The sequence below is a fragment of the Lissotriton vulgaris genome, chromosome 1_1 (assembly GCF_964263255.1).
Source record: "Lissotriton vulgaris chromosome 1_1, aLisVul1.2, whole genome shotgun sequence".
Classification (NCBI taxonomy): domain Eukaryota; kingdom Metazoa; phylum Chordata; class Amphibia; order Caudata; family Salamandridae; genus Lissotriton; species Lissotriton vulgaris.
In genome coordinates this window covers 224,943,225-224,964,388 of record NC_141685.1, presented here as the reverse complement: position 1 = coordinate 224,964,388, position 21,164 = coordinate 224,943,225, and the positions used below count along the sequence as shown (strand labels likewise).

Below are 21,164 nucleotides of genomic sequence, written 5' to 3'. Positions count from 1 at the left end.
AAATTAGTTTTTCACTACCGTGAGGCCTACTCCTCTCATCGATTAACATTGGGAATTCCGTAATACACTCTTTTAAGCTGTAATTCCTTGTTAGAAACAAATATCTGTACCATGTTTTATATCTTTGGCGTGGCAATGATCAATCCTCTTTACTGGTAAGGTTGGATTTCACATTACTATTTTAGATATGCCACTTTTAAAAAGTGAAACATTTTCTGCTCTGTTAGACCTAGCATTTCTTGGCGTGATTACCCTTGACTTTTTGCCTCTACCTCCTCTATTTTTGATGCTGTGATAGATGCTTTGGGCACTTTGCCACTGCTGATCAGTGTCAAAGTGCAAGTGCTCCCTGTATAAAGTGTCATGGTAATTGGTTATCCATGATTGGTATGTTTGCCTTACTAGTAAAGTCCCTGGTATAGTGCACTATGTGTGCTAGGGCTGGTAATGCAAATTCTACTAGGGGGCCTGCAGCACTAATTGTGCCACCCATACAAGTAGCCTTACAGAAGAGAACTCAGGCCTGCCACTGCAGTACCCGCGCACAGCTTGTTAAACTGCTATGTTGTCCTGACATGTGCACCCACTTGCAGGCTTCGCCCTTCCCTTTCTATGCACATCAGACACCCCTATGGTAGGTACAAGGTACCCCCTGGGCAGGGCGCACTGTATGTGAAAGGTAGGACCTGTACTGAGGTGTGTACCATGCCCTGACAGTGAAATATTCTCCATTTCGTTTTTCAATGTTGAAAGGCTATCTTGCCAATAGGACAGAATGGAGAGGTGGTGTAATATGTTTTACAACCTTTCGTCCCAAAGGCTTAAGATGGAGAGGTGAAGTTTAGTGTGCTGAACTCACAATTTAATAACACATCTTTTTATAAAGGTGGTTTTTGCATTGTGTGTTTAAAAAGTAGCAGGGTTTTTGTGCTCTAACATTTCTGTGTGTCTCTGCCTGGTTGTAGATTGACTGTCTGAATTTGAAAGTGATACGATCAGTGGAGACGGTGAGACAGCAACAGGCTGTCATGCATCTGGAGTGTAGGGGGTGGGGGAGTAGCACGTAGAGGTGAAGAGGCCTGGGTTGCTGCCATAAAACAATGGTCCCATCTCCTGCTGAGTGATTTAGAATCCCGACCAACACTAATCAAAGGAAGAAGGTGTCACTGGCAGGGAGACACTCAGAAATGGTTTGAACAAGGGTCAGTGCCCCCTGAAAACAACGACTTCAAAGAAATTGAGGGGGATAGCTATAAGAGCTGATAACCCTGGTGTTTGGAATGGAGAAATGGAGTGATCAAGACTGTTAAGGATTGAACCACTTTGTGGTCAAGAGAAACCTCTGTCAAGGAATAAACAGCTGAAGAGACTGAAGGAAAGGACTGAACCTTGCTGTGTGTTTTGGGGCTGGCCTGCAGTTTACTGATTTAACCAAGGAGAGGCTAAATGGACTTTGATGTGTGCTGTGTCCCCCTACTTGAAAGGACTCTGCTGTGTGCTGTGTCCGGAAGTAACTTATCCCCAAGGGCCCGAGGTGAGGTAGCTCCCTGTTTTTTGGAACTCAGGAACACAAACGTTTCCAGGAGAGTCTTGGCGATGCTGTGTGCATGTGCTTTTTGCAGCCTGATACCCTCGTAAGAATTGCCCTGTGATCCTGGGCACCTGGAGTCCAAGCGAGTCTCAGCGACGCTGTGTGCGTGTGCTTTTTGCAGCCTGAGCTCTTCGTGAGGATTGTCCTGTGATCGTGTGCACCGGAATCCGAGTGAGTCTCAGCCATGCTGTGTGTGTGTGCTTTTTGCAGCCTGAGACCCTCGTAAGAATTGCCCTGTGATCCTGGGCACTTGGAGTCCAAGCGAGTCTCAGCGACGCTGGGTGCGTGTGCTTTCTGCAGCCTGAGCCCTTCGTGAGGATTGTCCTGTGAAACTCGTGTGGAGTCCATTTGTGGTGTCATCATTGAGTTACTGAGAGCATGGTTGAAAATACCTTACACACTTGCCTTGAAGATAAACCTGGCTGCTCGTGCCAAGCTACCAAGGGGGTGAGTGGGGGCTATCTGAGAAGGTGTCCTTCCGTTCTCTGACTTGAAAGTAAGGGTCCCTATTTGGCCTAAGGTACCTACCATGGCTCACTAGCGAACCCCAGGTCTAGCATGCTCTTACAGCTCTGTGTGCCTGCAGCCTGTCTCCAATACACTCCAATATTAGTCCACTTGCATTTTGGGGTTTAGGAACGTCGCAAAGAGCATTCAGGTTATTCTTCCTTTTTTCATCCCACCTTTGTTTACTTGGCTAATGAAGATGTAAGATTTAAAAACATGTATTTTCACATTTGGTATAATTACTTTGTTAATGTAAATAACAATTAAAGCATACTTGCAAACTGTGACTATAGGCTTTCCTTTATCAATGTTTCACTACAAAACTATACAATTGCATTAGTTTCACAGAGCATACAGCTCTCAGACATTGGACGATTTGTGTGGGCTCACTGGAAAGCCAAAAAGGTTGTTTGTATCGCCCTTCCTCCAGAAATGTTGTGTCTCCTACAACCTTGATCAATATGATTGCTACAGAATAAACCCATGCCACCTGTCTGTCATTCACTGTACCATCATGCATAACCATCAAAATTACTGTGTCAGGACGTGCCAATCAGAACAAAGGAACCTCTAAAGAATTTTGCACCAATAGAAAATCTATGTGACATTGAATGTGCCACAGAACATGTCCACGTGGAATGTACCAGTCATAATTACCAGAGGATTGAGGAGTTTGGGGTGTGGGAGGGGCAAGGGTTCAGCTTGTGATATCACAATTCCCTCACACTTCCAGGGTGGCTCTCACTCGTGTATATTCCCACGGCTCACCCTTCTGTCCCTGAGAGTGCGGTTTTGACAACAAATGTTAGCAGCCCCCGGGTAAGATTTAACACACATAACATACGTTCCGGATGGAGCACGGTTTTCGCGAATTAAAACATGCTCGGATTGAACCCCCATTGTGTGAAAATACTATTCGAGTGATGTGCAAACTAAATGCAAAAGGCTAATAGAGAAAACGAAAACTGCATAAGAGCATGTTAAAATGCTGTGCTAGGCCACAAATGCATGTGAAAATAACAGACTAAAAGCTGCTAGTTTTATTTTACACTAAACTGAATCAAAAGAATAATCCTTTAAAATGCGCATAGATAAAGCAAGAAAGTATGCATTACATAGAGTGTTTTAATAATGTGACTTTATAAATGATAAATAACATTAATATTTGCCTTTCGTAGAAGTGTACATTTTCTGCTCTGCAGAAACGGCCGAGGGTCATTTTTTAAATTGAACAGACATATTAGACATGTTGAAGGGGAGAAAAAGTGAACTGTCCTTCACGAGCCCTGTGTGTCTGTCAAGGTTGCCTGAAGGAAACAAATTATATAAAAGAACGGGACACTTCCTCAGTGAGTGGCGCATTGAAACAATTGAGCCACAAAAGGTGATACATGACTGAGATGGAGGAAGCGTACACACTCTGAAAGCTTGAAATTTGTATTTGTTGGCTGGAAGTTGATAAAATGAACAAGCATTTGCAATGCAATAGGTCTCGCATTGGGAAAGTTTGAGCTATTGGTATTGTAAATGACAAAGCTTTTATTTATGTGCTGGTTTTGAAAATAGCGAAATCAATAGCTTTGTCGTTTATAATGCTAATAGATTTAACTTTCGCAAATGTGACACATATAGCATTTGTAATGCAATATGTGTTGTATTTACGTGACATAGATGTATTGATATTACCAATAACAATGGTTTTTAATTTTTTTAAATAATTAATACTTAAATAAAAGTTATTGTAATTTGTAATGGCTAAAGCTTAAAATTTTGTAAATAACTTTTGTGAAGATTATGTTCAGTGTATTTTATTGTGACCAAAATCCAAGAACAGAAGTGAAATATTAACATCTTTTTGCGATATTTGTAATAAAGCTTGAAACATTGAGAAAACATATTTGAATTAGTTGTTGTTGAAATGTTGCACAGATTGATGCTGTGGTGGCGCTGAGTGATGTTGTGGTGGCGACGAGTGATGCTGTGGTGTTCTGTGATGCTGTGGTAGTACATAGTGATGCTGTGGTGCCCCTGAGTGTGACTGTGGTGGTGCTGAGTGATGCTGTGGTGATGCGATAGATAGATAGAGTGAGGGCGATAGAGGGAGGGCGATAGATAGAGGGAGGGAGGGCGATAGATAGATAGACAGATAGATAGACAGATAGACTGAGGGCGATAGATAGAGTGAGGGTGATAGATAGATAGATAGATAGAGTGAGGGCGATAGATAGATAGCGAGATAGATAGAGTGAGGGCAATAGATAGATAGAGTGAGGGCAATAGATAGATAGAATGAGGGAGATAGATAGATAGATAGATAGATAGATAGATAGATAGATAGATAGATAGATAGATAGATAGATAGATAGATAGATAGATAGATAGATAGATAGATAGATAGATAGATAGATAGAGCAAGGGGAATAGATAGATAGAGTGAGGGCAATAGATAGATAGAGTGAGGGAGATAGATAGATAGATAGCTAGCTAGATAGATAGAGTGAGGGCGATAGATAGATAGACAGATAGATAGAGTGAGGGCGATAGATAATAGAGAGTGAGGGCAATAGATAGAGAGATAGATAGAGTGAGGGCGATAGATAGAGTTAGGGCGATAGATAATAGAGAGTGAGGGCGATAGATAGAGAGATAGATAGAGTGAGGGCGATAGATAGAGTGAGGGCTATAGATAGATACAGAGATAGATAGAGTGAGGGCGATAGATAAAGTGGGGCCGATAGATAGCTAGATAGATAGATAGAGCGAGAGCAATAGATAGATAGACAGATAGATAGATAGAGTGAGGGCGATAGATAGATAGATAGAAAGATAGATAAACAACAAAACAGAGAGGTATAATCACAGAGAAGCCTAATAAAAGGGGGAGGGGGAAAGAGAGTCGAGCGCAGCATGGCAGTCAACTTCATAGCGAATAACGGTTGTGCGGCTTTGTAGCTTAATGTAGAGCAACCTAAGTGAGGGAGATAGATAGATAGAGAGATAGATAGAGTGAGTGAGGGCGATAGATAGATACAGAGATAGATAGAGTGAGGGCTATAGATAGATACAGAGATAGATAGAGTGAGGGCTATAGATAGATAGAGAGATAGATAGAGTGAGGGCGATAGATAGATACAGAGATAGATAGAGTGAGAGCTATAGATAGATACAGAGATAGATAGAGTGAGGGCGATAGATAGATAGAGAGATAGATAGAGTGAGGGCTATAGATAGATACAGAGATAGATAGAGTGAGGGTGATAGATAGCTAGATAGATAGAGCGAGGACGATAGATAGATAGACAGATAGATAGAGAGAGGGCGATAGATAGATAGATAGATAGATAGATAGATAGATAGATAGATAGATAGATAGATAGATAGATAGATAGATAGATAGATAGATAGATAGATAGATAGATAGATAGATACATAGATAGATACATAGATAGATAGACAACAAAACAGAGAGGTATAATCACAGAGAAGCCTATTAAAGGGGGAGGGAGGAAAGAGAGTCGAGCGCAGCAGGGCAGTCAACTTCATAGCGAATAACGGTTGTGCAGCTTTGTAGCTTAATTTAGAGCAACCTAGTGCACGAGCACGCTTATTAAAAGCAAAGAAAAATAAACGACAGTACAGTGCAACATCGCACACTGAAAATATAAAAAATGAAAGCAAAACAAAAGCCCGCTGTACATCTATTGGTTCTGTAAAGGCAAAGTTTAGTGTGGGACATAGTATTGTAGCATCAAAAGATGAGTACGCCCCCCTTGCAGCAACAAGCCTTCGTATGCCTACTATGACAGGTATTATACCTAGCAAGTCAGCACATTGCCCACCGCTTTAGCCATTTTTTTGGCCCATGCACACCATTGCCACGCAACTGTTTTAGGAGCTAAAGCGAGCATGCATTTGTCGTGTGTTTGCGACGTTTTGTGAGACCACCGGCTGCTACTCGAGGGTATTTTATGCAAGGGCTTACATATATACAAGAGCAGCACATAAGCTGAATATGTAGCTGGCTGAACAGCAGAGGCCAGTTTATCAGTTATGGCACTGCGTGAGAGACGGCCGTATCTATGTAAGCAAAAATGCTGTGTTCAGAATAATACGAAGCCTACATAGATTGTTTAAAGCCATTATACAATTGTTAAGAACGTATGCACAAACTTTTGTAGGCATTTATACATTTGTTACATTAAACAAAGGGAGGCGCTGAAAAGTTGGAGACTTACACACGGCCGGGCTTGGCTCCGTCGTGTGTCCTGTGGCCGGGCTGGGCTCCGCCGACCTGCGTTCTGGTGCTGAGAGGACCGGGCTTTGCTCTTCTGGTGGCCTGGCCGGGCTTGGCTCCGCCGAGCTGCGTGAGGGAAACCACAACTCCCATCAGCCCCTGCGGCAAGGACGCCGCCGCCGCGCAGGCAAACAGGAAGCACCTGGGGGCGCATAAAGGAACTCTTGCTCTTCCGTCCCGCGGGAAGCGCGCGGGCGCGCCCGGGAGAAGCCCGGGACAAGGGCGGGGCCGTCTGTGGCCATCCGGGGACGACCAGGGACGGGACGGGCCACCCCCCTTGGCATTACTTGTGAGTACGGGCAAGTGGCAAATTGTGGATAGAACTTTGTTTATGTTTTAATAGCTGTCCGTGACTTCTGACCTACCCCCAATATGTCTATCCAATCTACCCTACCAGACAATTATCTATTGAAAGTAGCTACCAGAATTAATAGCGATAGAAGGAAATCGCTAGGTAAGAGTAACTCACCAGACCTCCCTTTGGTTTCGTCTCCGGATCCCAATAATGCTGATTTAAATACCACCAATGACACTGTTACAGCAGCTGAGACCGATAACACCGGTATCAATGTTGAATCTACTGAGGCCCCTGATAACTTGACTGTGGTGGAAGATATATCAAACCCGTGTGAGACCTCTGAAGGTACCCCTCAGCAGTCCACTAGGGCTACAAAATGTATGAGAGCATGCAGGAAAACAGCTCCTAAACGGGGAAATCATTCTGTTAGGAAAAATAAAAAAGACACCATACACAAGGAGAACATCGAGGAAATAGGGGCATTATCTAAAGACAGTTGTGTTTCTATTAAACCCGACCAAATTGACTTGTTAGTGAGTACTATCGATAATAAATTGAAATTGGTAGTAGAGCCCTTAGTAGTTAAAATTGATGATTTGTGGGCAGAAGTATTGAGACTAAGGGCTGTGGTAGATCAGCATGCAGTTAATTTGGATAAATCCATATCAAATATTAAAGATACAACGTGCCCACACACAGCACCTATACAGGATAGGGTACACCCACGACATACAAATAGTGCCCCCTCTACTGCTAATACTGGGAAACAACTATCTAAAGAATTACCTGTATTGGCACGCCCATTAGCTCAGGAAATGGGCCGACCCTCACAGGTATCGGCAGCTGGGTCAACAAGCGTAGTGTCGGGTAGTTCACATCCTGATGTAAGATCATTACCAGCTCCAAACAGAGGAAAGTCTGTTTCGGTGCCAGCTGTATCAGCTACGCCTGCTGCCACAGGGGGGCCTAATGGGGTACCTGTAAGGATATGTAGGCGCCCAGTAGACCTTCCCCCTGAATGTGTACCCTATGTTGTGGTCTTAACTAATGTCCCGACTCTAACTCAGGCCCCGTATACCCAGGAGTCGGTGGATTCCCTAAAAAATAAAACAACTTCATGGTTAAACCGCCACTGTGGTTACCCAGTTGGCTACTCTGATCAAATTATCTCTATCAGAAGAGTCAATTGGATTGGTAACACTAGGAAGACCTGTGGGGGCGACTGCGTGATTATAAATTTTAAACATCCGCAACACGTTGCGACGGTCCTGCTCACAGCGGCCGCACTCACGCAGTCGGAGACAGATGTTGTCGCAAGACCATTGGGCTATTTCTATAACCATCTTAACAGGTTGGCTTCTGCTAATTGCAGGGAGGGGGCAAAGAACAATTTCAATTTTCCATCTATTGTAAATAGACCTGTGTTATCCACCTTTTGCCCTGGTTTTCAGAATGGCACACCTATCCCGCCGATGCACATGAATTGAATTTGAATTTAAAATACTTATAAATCGCTACGTTCACCGTGCGGTTTCTTGGCGCTGTGGAGACAAATTTAGCAGAGAGAGGCCGTAATAACTGGCGCAATGAAATAGGTAGGTCAAATTTACAGAGAGAAGGCCTGTCTGAACAAAAAAGTTTTAAGGTCTTTACGGAAGGAGGAGTAATGTAGAGCAGACCGTAAGTGGTCGGGGAGGGAATTCCAAAAAGTAGGAGCCAAAGTTGAAAAATTGGCTCCTCCCCACTTTTTGCGTTTGTAACACGGAATTTGCAGAAGTGATTGGGACATACTCCTTAATCAAGGAGGAAATGAAGGCAGGAGCAGAGCCCTGGCGGGCCTGAAAAACCATACAGCCAGTTTTAAAAAGGGAACCAGTGGAGCGCCTTTAATAAAGGTGTTGAATGGTGAGAGTGGGAGAGGCCATACACCAATCGGGCCGCCTGGTTCTGAACCATCTGGAGCTTCCGTAGGCTGTACGCCGGGATGCCGTTGTACAGGGCATTGGCGTAATCCAGCCGGGAAATCACCAGAGCGGACATGATCAGTTTAAGTGCCAGGGGAGAAAAGAAACGGGAAACAGTGCGAATAGTACGAAGAGTGAGAAAACAAGAGGAAACAACAGAACTAATTTGTGAATGTAGAGTGAGATGATTGTTCATTTTGATACCTAGGGTCTTGACTGTGGAAGAACGAATGGGAGGGGGACCAAGGGAAGAGGGCCAGAATAAAGAGTTCCAGGGACTGGAAGAACCACCCGTGAGAACCAACTCGGTTTTGTCCGGGTTCAACTTCAGATGGTTGTGGTTCATCCAGTCCCTGATGAAAATCATAATAGTCTGAAAGTTAGAAACAGAGTGAGAAGAAGAAGAGAGATTGAAAATGAGCTGGAGGTCATCCGGATAGTTATATACGGTGACCTCCAGCTGCTGGAGTGCAAAAATTAAAGGATAGATTTATAGATTAAACAGTAAAGGAGAGAGAGAGGAACCCTGGGGAACACCACAAGTGACCTGAAGTGGGGTGGTCGTGAGATCCCCCAGCCGGACCGCCTGGGTGCGGTCCCTCAGGAAGGACGATAGCCAAACCAGGGCTGAGCCCTCGATTCCCGCCGCTCTGACACGTGAAAGCAAGATGGTATGGTCCACCGTGTCAAAAGCGGCGGAGAGATCGAGGAGCACCAGAGCCTGGTGTTTGTTTTGGTCCATGCCCTCCCTGAGGTTGTCCAGGACCGACACCACGACAGATTCAGTAGAGTGCTTGGGACGGAAGCCGACCTGACGAGACGCTAGGCCACCATTTGCTTCTACATGGGCGCTGAGTACCGATGTAACATGGCGCTCAAGCACCTTGCCCAGATAGGGCAGTAGAGAAATGGGGCGATAGTTAGCTGGGGCGGAAGGATCAGCACCGGGCTTCTTCAAAATAGGCACTATAGTGGCTGATTTGAGTGCGGGGATCACAACTCCCTGGGCAAGGGAGCTGTTAAGGAAAGTGATCGGGGGCTGAGTGCAAACAGAATAAATCTGTTGGAGAATACGTGCCGGGCAGATGTCTGCCGGAGAGCCTGATTTTACCTTTGGGAGTATCTCTAAGAATACTTCTTCGGTAACGGGAGGAATCGAGGAGAGACAACACTGGACAGTAGGGGGAGAGGGTTCAACAAAAGTAAGAGAGGGGGAGGGATATTGGCCTTGATGATTGCAATTTTTTCCAAAAAGTACGCATTTAACGAATCACACAAGGACTGGGTGGGAGGGGGTTGAGGTGTAGCCCTGTCAGAGTAAGCTAGATCGTTAATTATTGTGAAAATCTCCCTAGATTTGTTCTCTGCCACCAGGATTTTTGTTGAAAAGTAGGCAGTTTTAGCAACTAGTATAGCTTTTTTATAATCACTTAATAGCGTGGAGTAGTGAATTTTTAATGAAGGACAATAGTCCCTTCTCCATTGCCTCTCAGCCTGTCGTAGGGCCAGCTTTTGTTCCTTCAAGTCTTCGCTGAACCACCTATTTGATTCCTTAGGTCGTCGAGTTGAAATCCGACGTAGAGGGGCTACCGAGTCGCAGCCTCCAGTGAGCCAGGTGTTAATAGCGGTGGCTTGTGAGGAAGAAGATAAGCCTGTCAGGTTAGGAGAGGAGTTATTTATTTGGGTGAGCCAAAGGTACATTCGGGTGGGCCGCTGCTGGCCCAATTTATTGCTTATATATCTAGCCAGTCCTGCTTCTGGGCCCTCCTTTCTCTCCTTAGTCTTGCAAGGTACAGTAAAACGCACTCTTTTCCAAGTCTCTTTCTAAATGTTATCACTCGCAAAAAGTGCTTTTCTTCCATGTAATGTCCCTTTGATAGGAAGGGGAGTTTTCTAATGTGGGAGTATCAAGCAAGTGACACTACTCGGGCTCCCTCTGTGCGAACCTTCAGGGAGAAACCCTCTTCATTACTACCTCCACCTGACCCCGGATTCTGCAGCGCACTCCCTTATAGGCTTGATTATCCACTTTTCTACCACCCCTCTCCATTACACCTTATCTCACACCTGACCTTGGGCCCTAGCCCCATATCAGCCACCATTCAGTTCCACTTTCATTATTCTCAGTAAAAAAACAATAGTAAAATCACCTTCAAACTTGAAACATTGAATATAGCAGTAAATGTAATTAGCATGCATGTTATAGTATGCTCCACAGTTGTCCTAATCGTCCGGCTTTAGTGCTGGTGCAAAAGTCTTTTTGACCTCTTTTTTTTACCTCTTTCTCAGTAGATAACTCAACTACCACCCTCCAACAGTGCCCTTCATTTCTCCATAGCCACTCCCCCCTCACGGCCTCCTCCTCAGACTCTCTAACTACTACCCTCAACCAGTGCCTCTCATCTCTCTGTCGCTCCCCACACCCTGTGACCTCCTCCTCAGATTCCCTCACTGCCACCCTCCACCAGTGCTCTCATCTCTCTGTAGCTCCCCCCACTCCATGACCTCCTCCTCTGCTTCCCTAACTGCCACCCCCACTAGTACCCCTCATTTCTCCATAGCCCCACACCCCATGACCTCCTCCTCAGATTTCCTCACTGTCACCCTCCACCAGTGCCCCTTATCTCTCTGTAGTTCCCACCACCCCATGACCTCCTCCTCAGATTCCCCCACTACCACCCTCCACCTACGCCCCTCATCTCTCCGTAGTTCCCCCAACCCGTAACCTCCTCCTCCTCGAACTCCCTCACTGCCACCCTCCACCAGTGCCCCTTAACTATCTGTAGTTCTCCTCCACCCCTTGACCTCCTCCTCGGCTTCGCTCACTGCCATCCTCCACCAGCGCCCCACATCTCTCCGTAGCCCCCCACCTAATGACCTCCTCCTCCGATTCCCTCACTGCCACCCTCCACCAGTGCCCATCATCTCGCCATTGCCCCTCTCTCATATCCATTCCATTTGTTGTATAGCGCTACTCATATGAGTGTAGGGTGTCACAGTACTTTACATAACAGCACACATTAGACAGAGACAATAAATCAGTCTACGGGGAATGTCACATAAGCCAATGAGGATTACAAGGTGTAGAAATCACATCATCCACACTGGTGGGCAGTATATTTTACGAGGGTTTGGTCTGGAAAAGCGCAAACTCAGGATTTAAAGAGTACTCCAGTGGTTGGGGGTTGGCTTTATTGATAAAAAGGTATAACTGCCCAAACAAACTGTTTTTAGTAACATTAGAATGTTGAAAGAACGGAGAGATTCTAACTATATCACAACACAAAAAAGTGAAGTTTGTATGCAGCTCTTCGATGACAGTTCATAGGTCACTGTCCTATGTTAGGATAGTAACTTCTGAACTGCAAGTACCATAAGGATATCTGTGTCAGAGATAGTAACCCACTGAGCTATTCCCATAAAATTCAGTTGATCTGCATTTAAAAACTACCAACAGGGGGCGTGGCCAAGATGGCGGGGTGAGCGGACGCTTCCTCCCGTAGCTCCTCCGGCCCAGCTCAGCTCGAGCCCCGATTCCTGCGCTTCTCTCCCCCCGCGGCTGCTCTGCGGGCGAGAGAACTGTGCCGGAGTTCTTGGAGCACATTTTGATGCCACTTTGACTTCTGGTGCCCCGGGGGAAGTCCCCGAAAAGTTTGATCAACGATCGATTCGAGGAGTGGAGCCTAGATCGCCCCGAGGAGAAGGGCCTGGAGGCGGAGCGTATCGCGGCGCTGTCCGCGCGCCTCGGCTGGGCCGAGTGCTGAAAGCAAGGGATCCCGAGGGAGCGGACTCGACGGACTCCGCGGAGTGCGGAGGCTTCCTAGACGGCGCCCTTGTGACCAGAGTCATCGCTGGACAACAGACCCCAGACTTACGCCGGTGATCTGTCCCCCTGCCATGGGTGTCGGGGTGTGACGCCTGGTGGACCCCGAGTCTCGAAAAGAGGGACGGTGGAGCTTGAGCGGCGACCGAACTGGGCCTACTAGTTGATGAAACTGGGGGTCACTGGCATCGCACTTTCCCGACCCGTTGATGTCTGAGGGTCGCCCATAGACTTGCTGGCCTGGGCTGCCCTCCTTGGTTCCGCCCTCCCGCCATCTTGTCGTTGAGGAGCTGGTATTGGTGACCCTCGCCCGCGCCTTTGTCATACGGGCGCCTCGGCTCATCCTGGTGCCTACGCATCTGCCGTCCTCCCTGGAAGCACGCGGCTGAAAGCCTCCGACCTGAACCTTGATTATTGCCCTGACTGGCTCGATGGCCGTATCGCCCTGGTCCGTGCCGCCATTTTGTCGCCTGTGACGCACTACCCTTGTCCTCGGTGTGGTCTTCACGTCTGGTGCCCACGAGCGGCTGGGCGCATCTACAGCGGCCAGCTCTAGGCTTCACCCACCGCGGAGGTCGAGATGGCTGGGAGACGAGGCGCGGCGCGGGGGGATCGCACTCTGCCGGACATGCTCGGCAGGGCCCAGCAACTGCGAGACAGGACGCAGCCGTCCCCGGGGTCCTCCCGGGCCTCAACGGACGCCACCGGAGGCGAACCACCAGTCACGAGGTCCTTCATGGAGGACTTATTCAGCTCCCTCAAGGAGGAATTCCAGACTCTCAAGACCGAGGTGGCCGGAGAGGTCCATGAAGTGCGCAGAGAAATCGAGGGCCTGGGCGAGCGGGTCGACACTGTGGAAACGGCGGCCCAGCGTCGTGATGAAGAGATAGTTCATCTCCAGCAGGACGTTCTCCGCCTACGGGAGCAATGTGTCGAGCTCCAGGCCCACTCTGAGGACCTCGAGAACAGGTCCAGGCGGAATAACATCCGGGTGCGAGGCGTTCCATCCGCGGATGAGGGTGCGGACCTAGTGGCCTACCTGCAGGACCTGTTTCGCGACATCTTGGGAGAAGGAGCGGACTTCCCGATCCGTATCGACAGAGCACACAGAGTGGGCCGCCAGCGCCAGTCATCGGCACCCCCACCTGATATCCTGGCATTCCTGCCGGATTTCCCCCTAAAGGAGCGCATTATGACAGAGGCCCGCAGGAAGCAACCGCTGTCCTTCCGAGAACGACCCGTGGCGCTCTATCAAGACCTGTCCGCCATCACACTGCAGAAGCGCAGGTCTTTCCGCATCGCTACGGACTTTCTGCGGGAGCATGAGATGGCCTACTCCTGGGGTCACCCCTTCCATCTTATCTTTCGATGGAATGGGGTGCTACATCAGCTGCGCTCCTTACAAGATGTCTGTGGGGTGCTGGGACTCACAGCTCCGGAGGAAGAAGGGGCGACACCCGCATGGAGGCGCCCCGAGCGGCGGGGCCGACGGAGGTCGAGAAGGCGCCAATCGCCGGCGACTGTGAGTCGCCCTGACTCCCCTACCATCAGGGCGGATATGGCGGAGGCCCTGAGGACTGCGGCCAGGAACTTGCCTGAATCTAATGGCGTGGCCCAGACGGCCTAACTTTTCTCCGGGGGGAGAGACTCTTAGCTTCTGCGATGCTGAGCTGGGGCTGGGGGTTGGGGGGGAGAGGTTGGAGGTATGTGGCTGGACGTCCACCTGACTGGTTTCTACAGACTCGCCCACTAGGGCTTGACTGAGACAATGGGGTGTTTTTTCTTGTTTTTGGTTTTGGCTGGTTGCCATGGGTTGGTTTTGGGGGGGTTCAGGAGCTGGTTTGGTGTTGGGGGGGCCCCGTCCGATACTGTCCGAACACGTGCGAAGCCGACTCTAGCCTTCCCTGCGCCCTTGCCCCGCGCGCCCCTTCCACTGATCCCTCGCTTGCTGCATAGCGCTTTGCGTCCCTGGAAGCGATGCCGTCCCTGAAAGTAGTGACCCTTAACGTTAAGGGTCTGAATAATCCTGTGAAGCATAGGGCGATCCTTTCCCTGTTAGAAGGGTCGCAGGCGGATATCTGCCTCCTGCAGGAAACCCATTTACTCTCTAAAGATTGCCATAGGTTGCGCTCTGCCAAGTTCCCCACACAACTCTTTTCCTCGGCTGCGACTAAGACTGCGGGGGTGGCCATTCTTTTAGCCAGCTCCTTCAGGGGTGAGGTGTTGTATAAACATGCCGAGCAGAAGGGGAGGCTTCTAGCGTATTGCATGCGTCTGGGGGGTGTTGCCTTCACGGTGGGCTCCGTGTACAGCCCAAACGACCACCAGGATCGCTTCCTGGAATCTGTGTTGGTAGACGTTACTGCCTCGCCCGATCGCCACGTCATTTTGGGGGGAGACCTGAACATGGTCTTCGACTCCACCTTGGATAGGTCTGCCCAGCGCTTTCCGCAGACGGGGGAGCTCTCCAGAGCGGTACAGGACCAGATTGCAGAGATGGATCTGCATGACCTCTGGCGCACCATGCACCCCGCCGATAGGGACTACTCATATTTCTCCCACGCACACCGCACCTATTCGCGGTTAGACTACCTTTTGGTGAGCGGACCGCTTCGCTCGGCCGCCACGACAGCAGACATCGGGGTCTTGTCCCTGTCCGACCATGCGCCGGTTTCCGGAGTTTTTGCTTGGCCGGCGGCCCCTCCTCCAGAGGGATGTGGCGGCTTCGGGACACGCTTCTCCATAAGAAATCGGTGGTGAAGCGAGTGGAGGAGGTCATTCATGAGTACCTGACCCACAATAACAACTCCGACACGTCCCTAGCCACGCAGTGGGCGGCTTTGAAGGCGGTTGTCAGAGGGGAGTTTATCTCCATTTCCTCGGCGGAGAACAGGGAGCGGCAACGTAAGAGGGAGGAACTAACGGCGCAGGTCAGGGAACTTGAACAGGTTCACCGCCGGACGGGAGCTCCTCGAGTCTGGAGGCAGCTGAAGGCGGCGCGGAAGCTCCTCTCTGCGTTGGACCTGGACCGGGCGGAGTATGCGGCGTTGCGCTTGAAGCATGCCTTTTACACCGGCGGAGACAGATGCGGTAAGCTCCTGGCCCACCGGCTCAGGGCTGCGCAGCAACGCAACGTGGTAAAGGAGCTAATGGGAGCGGATGGGGTCCCGGTTTCCGGTGACGCGGAGGTGGCGGATTCCTTCCGTGCCTTCTACGAGGCGCTGTACGCTGCAGAGCCCTCCCCACCGGGAGAGGCTGAGGCCTACTTGGAATCAGTAACCCTCCCTGCCCTGGATCCCGCCCAAGCGGACCACCTGGAGAGGGACATTCATGTGGAGGAAGTCATCTCCGCTATTGCACGGTTAAAGCACGGCAAGGCCCCGGGCCCAGATGGCTACACGGCCTTATTTTACAAGACCTTCTGTCCCACTGTCGCGCCTCTCCTGGCTCGCTTGTTCAATTCCTTCTCTGAACCGGGAGCTATCCCACCGGACCTTCTCTCGGCGACTGTGTCGGTTATTCCGAAACCGGGGAAGGACCGGACTCTGTGCGGCTCGTATCGGCCCATCTCGCTTCTAAACGTGGACCTCAAGCTTTACACGGGGATCTTGGCGGCCAGACTGGGTCTGCACCTACCAGGTCTGGTGGAGGCGGCGGACCAGGCCGGTTTTGTACCCGGTAGGCAGACGGTCGACAACACCAAGAGGGTGACGCACGTGCTAGAGAAGGCCTCACGCGTCCCGGGTGAGCGGATGCTGCTGTCGGTCGACGCGGAGAAAGCCTTTGATAGGGTCCATTGGCCGTACCTCGAACTGGTTCTCGGGAAACTGGGGATCGGTGAGAAGTTCCGCACTATGGTTTTTAATTGTTATAGGAGGCCGTCAGCATCGGTGCGTGTTAATGGACATAGCTCTAGCAGCTTTGCCATTGAGCGCGGCACGAGACAGGGCTGCCCCCTCTCGCCGCTCCTGTTTGCCCTCTATATGGAGCCGTTTGCCCAGAGGATTCGCGATAACCCGGACGCTATTGGGGTGAAGATGGGGCAATACACACATACTGTCAGCTTATATGCGGACGATGTCTTGCTGACCCTGGATAACCCCAAGCGGTCGCTCCCTGCCTGCGTCCGGGAGCTGAACTCCTTTGCCCGCGTAGCGGGCTTCAAAATGAATATGTCTAAATCGGCCGCCCTGGATGTGTCGCTCTCTGTCGACACCAGGCGGGACCTCCAGCATCTTTTTCCTCTGCAATGGTCCTCCTCCAGGGTGCCTTACCTGGGGATTTTGCTTGCACCCTCCCTACCTGCAATGGTCGCAGCTAACTACTCCTCCCTGGGCAAGAAGATTAAGGAGGAACTTGGCCGTTGGAACAAAGGCCTGCTCTCGTGGCTGGGCCGTAACACAGCGGTGAAGATGACGATACTGCCTCAGATCTTGTATCTTTTTCGCGCTCTACCTCTCCAGCCCCCTGTAGGTTGGATACGGCAGGCGCAGGCTGACATCTCCCGCTTTGTGTGGCAGGGCCGTAAGCCTCGAATGAAACGGGTCCTCTCTATGCTTGCCCCGGAGGCGGGGGGTCTCGGTGTCCCGGACCTCCGGAAGTACTTTCAGGCGGCGCAACTCTGATATTTGGTGGAGTGGAGCCGGTGGGAATCGGACAAGCACTGGCTCTTTCAGGACCAGGCAGTTGCGGGCCGTACTCTCCAGGAAGTCCCGTTCCTGCGGCGCACTCACCGCCCGCCTAATCTCTACGCCTCCTTTATCACCCGAGTTCCGCTGCGAGTGTGGGACGCGGTGTGCGAGCTTCGTGAGCTCACCACTTTCCCATCACCGTTCACTCCCATTGCTGGCAATCCAGACTTCACTCCGGGTCTGGAACCGGGAGCCTTTTCCCACTGGGTGAGCGCGGGTTGCAGGGCGCTTTTCCAGATCTACGGGCCGGAGGGCGTGCTCCCCTTCCAGCAGCTCCGACAGGAGTTTGGTCTGACGGAAGGGGACAGACTGCGTTATATGCAAGTCCGCCACTGGGCTCTTCAACCCCCAGTGCGCGATGTCGCTGCCCGTTCCCTATGAGCGGTGGCTGGTGACCCGGACCTCGGATGCCAAGCTTATCACCGACTTGTATCAGTTTCTCCAACCCCCGCCGTTTCATTACCATAACCCAGGGAGGGAGCGTTGGCACAGGGAATTGGGCAGGACCTTGAGCCACAAGGAGTGGGACAGGATCGCGTATCGGGCGAGGCACTCTGCGTACCACACTGGGCTGACGGAGACCTTTACTAAGGTGTCCACTTATTGGTACTACACCCCGGAGAGGCTCTACGAGATGCACAAAATCGGCAATAAAGGTTGCTGGCGCGGCTGCGGACAGGAAGGTACCCTCACGCACATTCTCTGGGAGTGCCCGGTGCTGTCGGCCTATTGGAAGGAGGTCTTGGACGAGGTGGACAGGCATTTTGAGATCGAACTTCCGCGCTTCCCTGCGTATGTCCTGCTAGGCCTCCCCAATGACCTGATGTACCCGCTGAGGTCCCGCAGGGGTAGGCAGATTGCGATTGCGCTAGGCTCGGCGGTTCAAAACATCCTTGTACTCTGGCGTACCCCCACTGCCCCCTCTATCACTGGCTGGCTGCACAGGCTCTGGCAGGTACTGGGTATGGAGAAGATGTCGCTAACAGTGGCTGGGAATGTAGACCAGTTTGAAGAGCTCTGGCACCCCTTTTTAGCGCTGCTGTCCACGGAATTTCGCGAGCTCACATGTCCACGATACCTGCGACTCCTTAGGCTGACGCCGCCGGCGGCTCCAGCGGAGTGAATGTGGTGGGATCGGGGGTTTGGGGCTGGGGGTGGGAGGCGGGGTTACATGCTTCTAATGCTGACTTTCGGACGGGGAGGTTGGGGTATTGTTTTCTTCCTTTTTCTCTTTTGCTTTTCTTTCCTCTTTTTCTCAGGGGACGGGGGGTTGGGGGGATGGTGTGTTTTTCTTTGTGTTGCGGGACGCTGCTCTAGCTCAGCCTTGCTCGGGGACTGGGGGTCTTCTGGAGGGACGTTTACATTGCCTTATTGCCTTGTGACTTATGCCTTGTTACCCTCCGGGGCTTCCTGTCTCCCTACTTTCCTTCTAAATCGCTGCACCGTTTCGCATCTTGTATTGTATGTTCGCTTGACCTCCTATTCCCTTCCCCATGTTTTTTTGTACCTTAATAAAATGCTTTAAACCTAAAAACTACCAACAGATAAATGGTTGCTCTGCAGCAGGATCTCGTGTCTACGTCCCTCATTGCAGCACCATGTGGGCCTAAGGCCCAACACGACAGATAGAGGGACTCATTGAGGTCTCTGAGGGGGAGCAGACGGGGGGGAAGGGGGTTGGTGAAGAGGGGCTGATTGGGGTCTCTCCAAGGGGCTCCCATGGAGAGGAGGAAGGGCTGGGTGAGGGCGGGTGCAATTTTACCTGCTCGGATTGGTTGAGCTCTGGGAAGAGTCACAGCATCGATGATGTCACTGTTTTAAATGCCAGCTCCGTGTCTGGTCTTCAGTGGTGGGGGAGAGCAGCGCCCCCCAGCGAGGGTTCTGGCAGTGTCAGGGCGGAGGCGACGAGAGGCCTGGACGCCACTTAGACCTGTGAACTCTACATGAATGCAGAAAACCTCCTCTAGTATCTTAAATCCGAAAGGTCGCAACTTGTCATCAGGTGGAGCCGAAATAGCTCAGATGGGAGAGCGTTAGACTGAAGATCTAAAGGTCCCTGGTTCGATCCCGGGTTTCGGCATATGCTTTTTGTTTGAAACATGTATCAATACTGTACGGTCAAACTTTAAACCCTCTAAAACTTTGGTAACATGAAACGCTGCTGTAGCAACATCAATCTTTATTTTTTCACGTTCCTGCTTCTTTCTCCCCCCCCCCGCACCCCCAGCCCCCCGCACTTCTTTCTGAACCCTCTTTCATTCCTTATTTATTTTCTTTATTGACACACCTTTCTCGCAATCCTACTCCGTATAAGGGTCACTTTAGAGTCTATTCCCCGGGGTGTGGGCACCTTTCCTAAGTCTATATAATACTTTCTCATCCCCATCCAACAGAGCCTTCGATAGCTCAGTTGGTAGAGCGGAGGACTGTAGTGGAGTGACTGTCATCCTTAGGTCGCTGGTTCAAATCCGGCTCGAAGGACTTTTGCAAATTCTTTTTTTCCCTCTGCTTCACAATGGAAAGCGCCTCTTTCTCGGTCCCTCACACGCCGGGGCTTTTCCTGCCCCCCTCCCCCCTCCCCCCTCCCCCCTCCCCCTCCCCCTCCCCCTCCCCCTCCCCCTTCACCTTTACAGCCCAGCTCTCTCCTCCGGCGGGGGCGAGGGGGGTGGTGTCTCCCGCCCCCCTCCCTGTGTGCAGCCCCCGCTGCAATGTCCCCTCATCAGACAGAGCCAGGGGCCCCTGGGCTGAAGAGCCAGTCCGGGCCCCCCCCTCTGAAGCAGCCCTGGGAGCTGGTTGTGGTGACTCTGGCATCAGGGGACGCTGCTGAGAGCGTCTGCCTGGAGGCGAGAGGGTTGCTGTGAGGTGTGAGGGAGGAGTGTGCTTGTGTGTGTATGGTGGGAGGGAGTGTGTGTGTTTGTTGAGCCCGTGGCCCTGTGCTGGTGTCAAGGAGTTGGAAATTGAGAAACATCGGTGACTGGCAGGACAGGGCTCCTTGAAGAACTTGACAAACATAAGACAGAGCATCGGATCCTCGTTAGTATAGTGGTCAGTATCCCCGCCTGTCACGCGGGAGACCGGGGTTCAATTCCCCGACGGGGAGGATATACATTTTTTTATACTCCACATATATTTTGAAAGCAGAGGATTAAACATCTATTTTAAATGTATAATGTGACACTGACGCTAATGGATATTACACTTTTCATTAATGATCACATCTCATCTAAGTAAAAGATTTTCTAATGCAATCACAAACCTTTTAAGATCGATCACGGGAAAGTTTTAAGAGACACGTTTTGGGAAGGATATCATTTTAAGCTTCTGTGTACGTTCTTGAAAAACACAAAACGTGTAATGGAGAGTTATTAGTTACATAAAAAACAAAGTACTATGTAATAAATAAAAAATATTTAAACGTGTTTTTTCACACTAAATTAATGAAACGATGGTGCGGGCTCTGACTGATGGTTAATATGAAGGAGACATGTCTTTATCTTTATAAACGTAATGGTTTACAACTTACAGGCACATTGTGAAAGCAAAAGTACCACTAACCCGGAAGTGCCCGCCCCGCCCTCTTTATCAGAGATTTTATATTTCCAAGATCCAGGCATACTGCCAAAATCAGGGTCGATTATTGTAGTGTATTCTGGGACTTGTAGTCATGTTTCTAACTCTCTGAACTAAGGGCGAGGGGGCTCAGGATCCAAAGCCCCCAAAGAAACATGGGCTGCCTGGTGAAGTGCTGGTGCTCGGATCTGGGAAACTTGAAAGCTTTGTCGAGGCCTGGGACGAGCTGTAGGGGTCCCTGAGATGATCTGCAGCCCTCCAATAGTGGTCCCCGAGATGTGCTGGCCTCCGAGAATGGTATTTTTTTCCTTTATGCTTAACTGGTTCTTGCTGTTTTTCCTCTCCAGTTGTTGTGTGTTACTAGGGTCTTCTATATTTTCGGAACTTTGAAACTCTTAAAAAACTGTCTATTTAAATTCATTTCTT

General features: G+C 50.1%; 2 non-coding genes across 2 annotated transcripts; both read left to right on the top strand.

The window, feature by feature from the left end:
* The first annotated feature begins 19,563 nt into the window (after positions 1-19,563).
* TRNAY-GUA (transfer RNA tyrosine (anticodon GUA)) lies at positions 19,564-19,649 on the top strand. Its single transcript is given in 2 exon segments — positions 19,564-19,600; positions 19,614-19,649. It is a non-coding gene; the product is annotated as a tRNA-Tyr (tRNA).
* Positions 19,650-20,196: 547 nt separating this feature from the next.
* Positions 20,197-20,268, top strand: TRNAD-GUC (transfer RNA aspartic acid (anticodon GUC)). Its single transcript has one exon. It is a non-coding gene; the product is annotated as a tRNA-Asp (tRNA).
* The last annotated feature ends 896 nt before the right edge of the window (positions 20,269-21,164 follow it).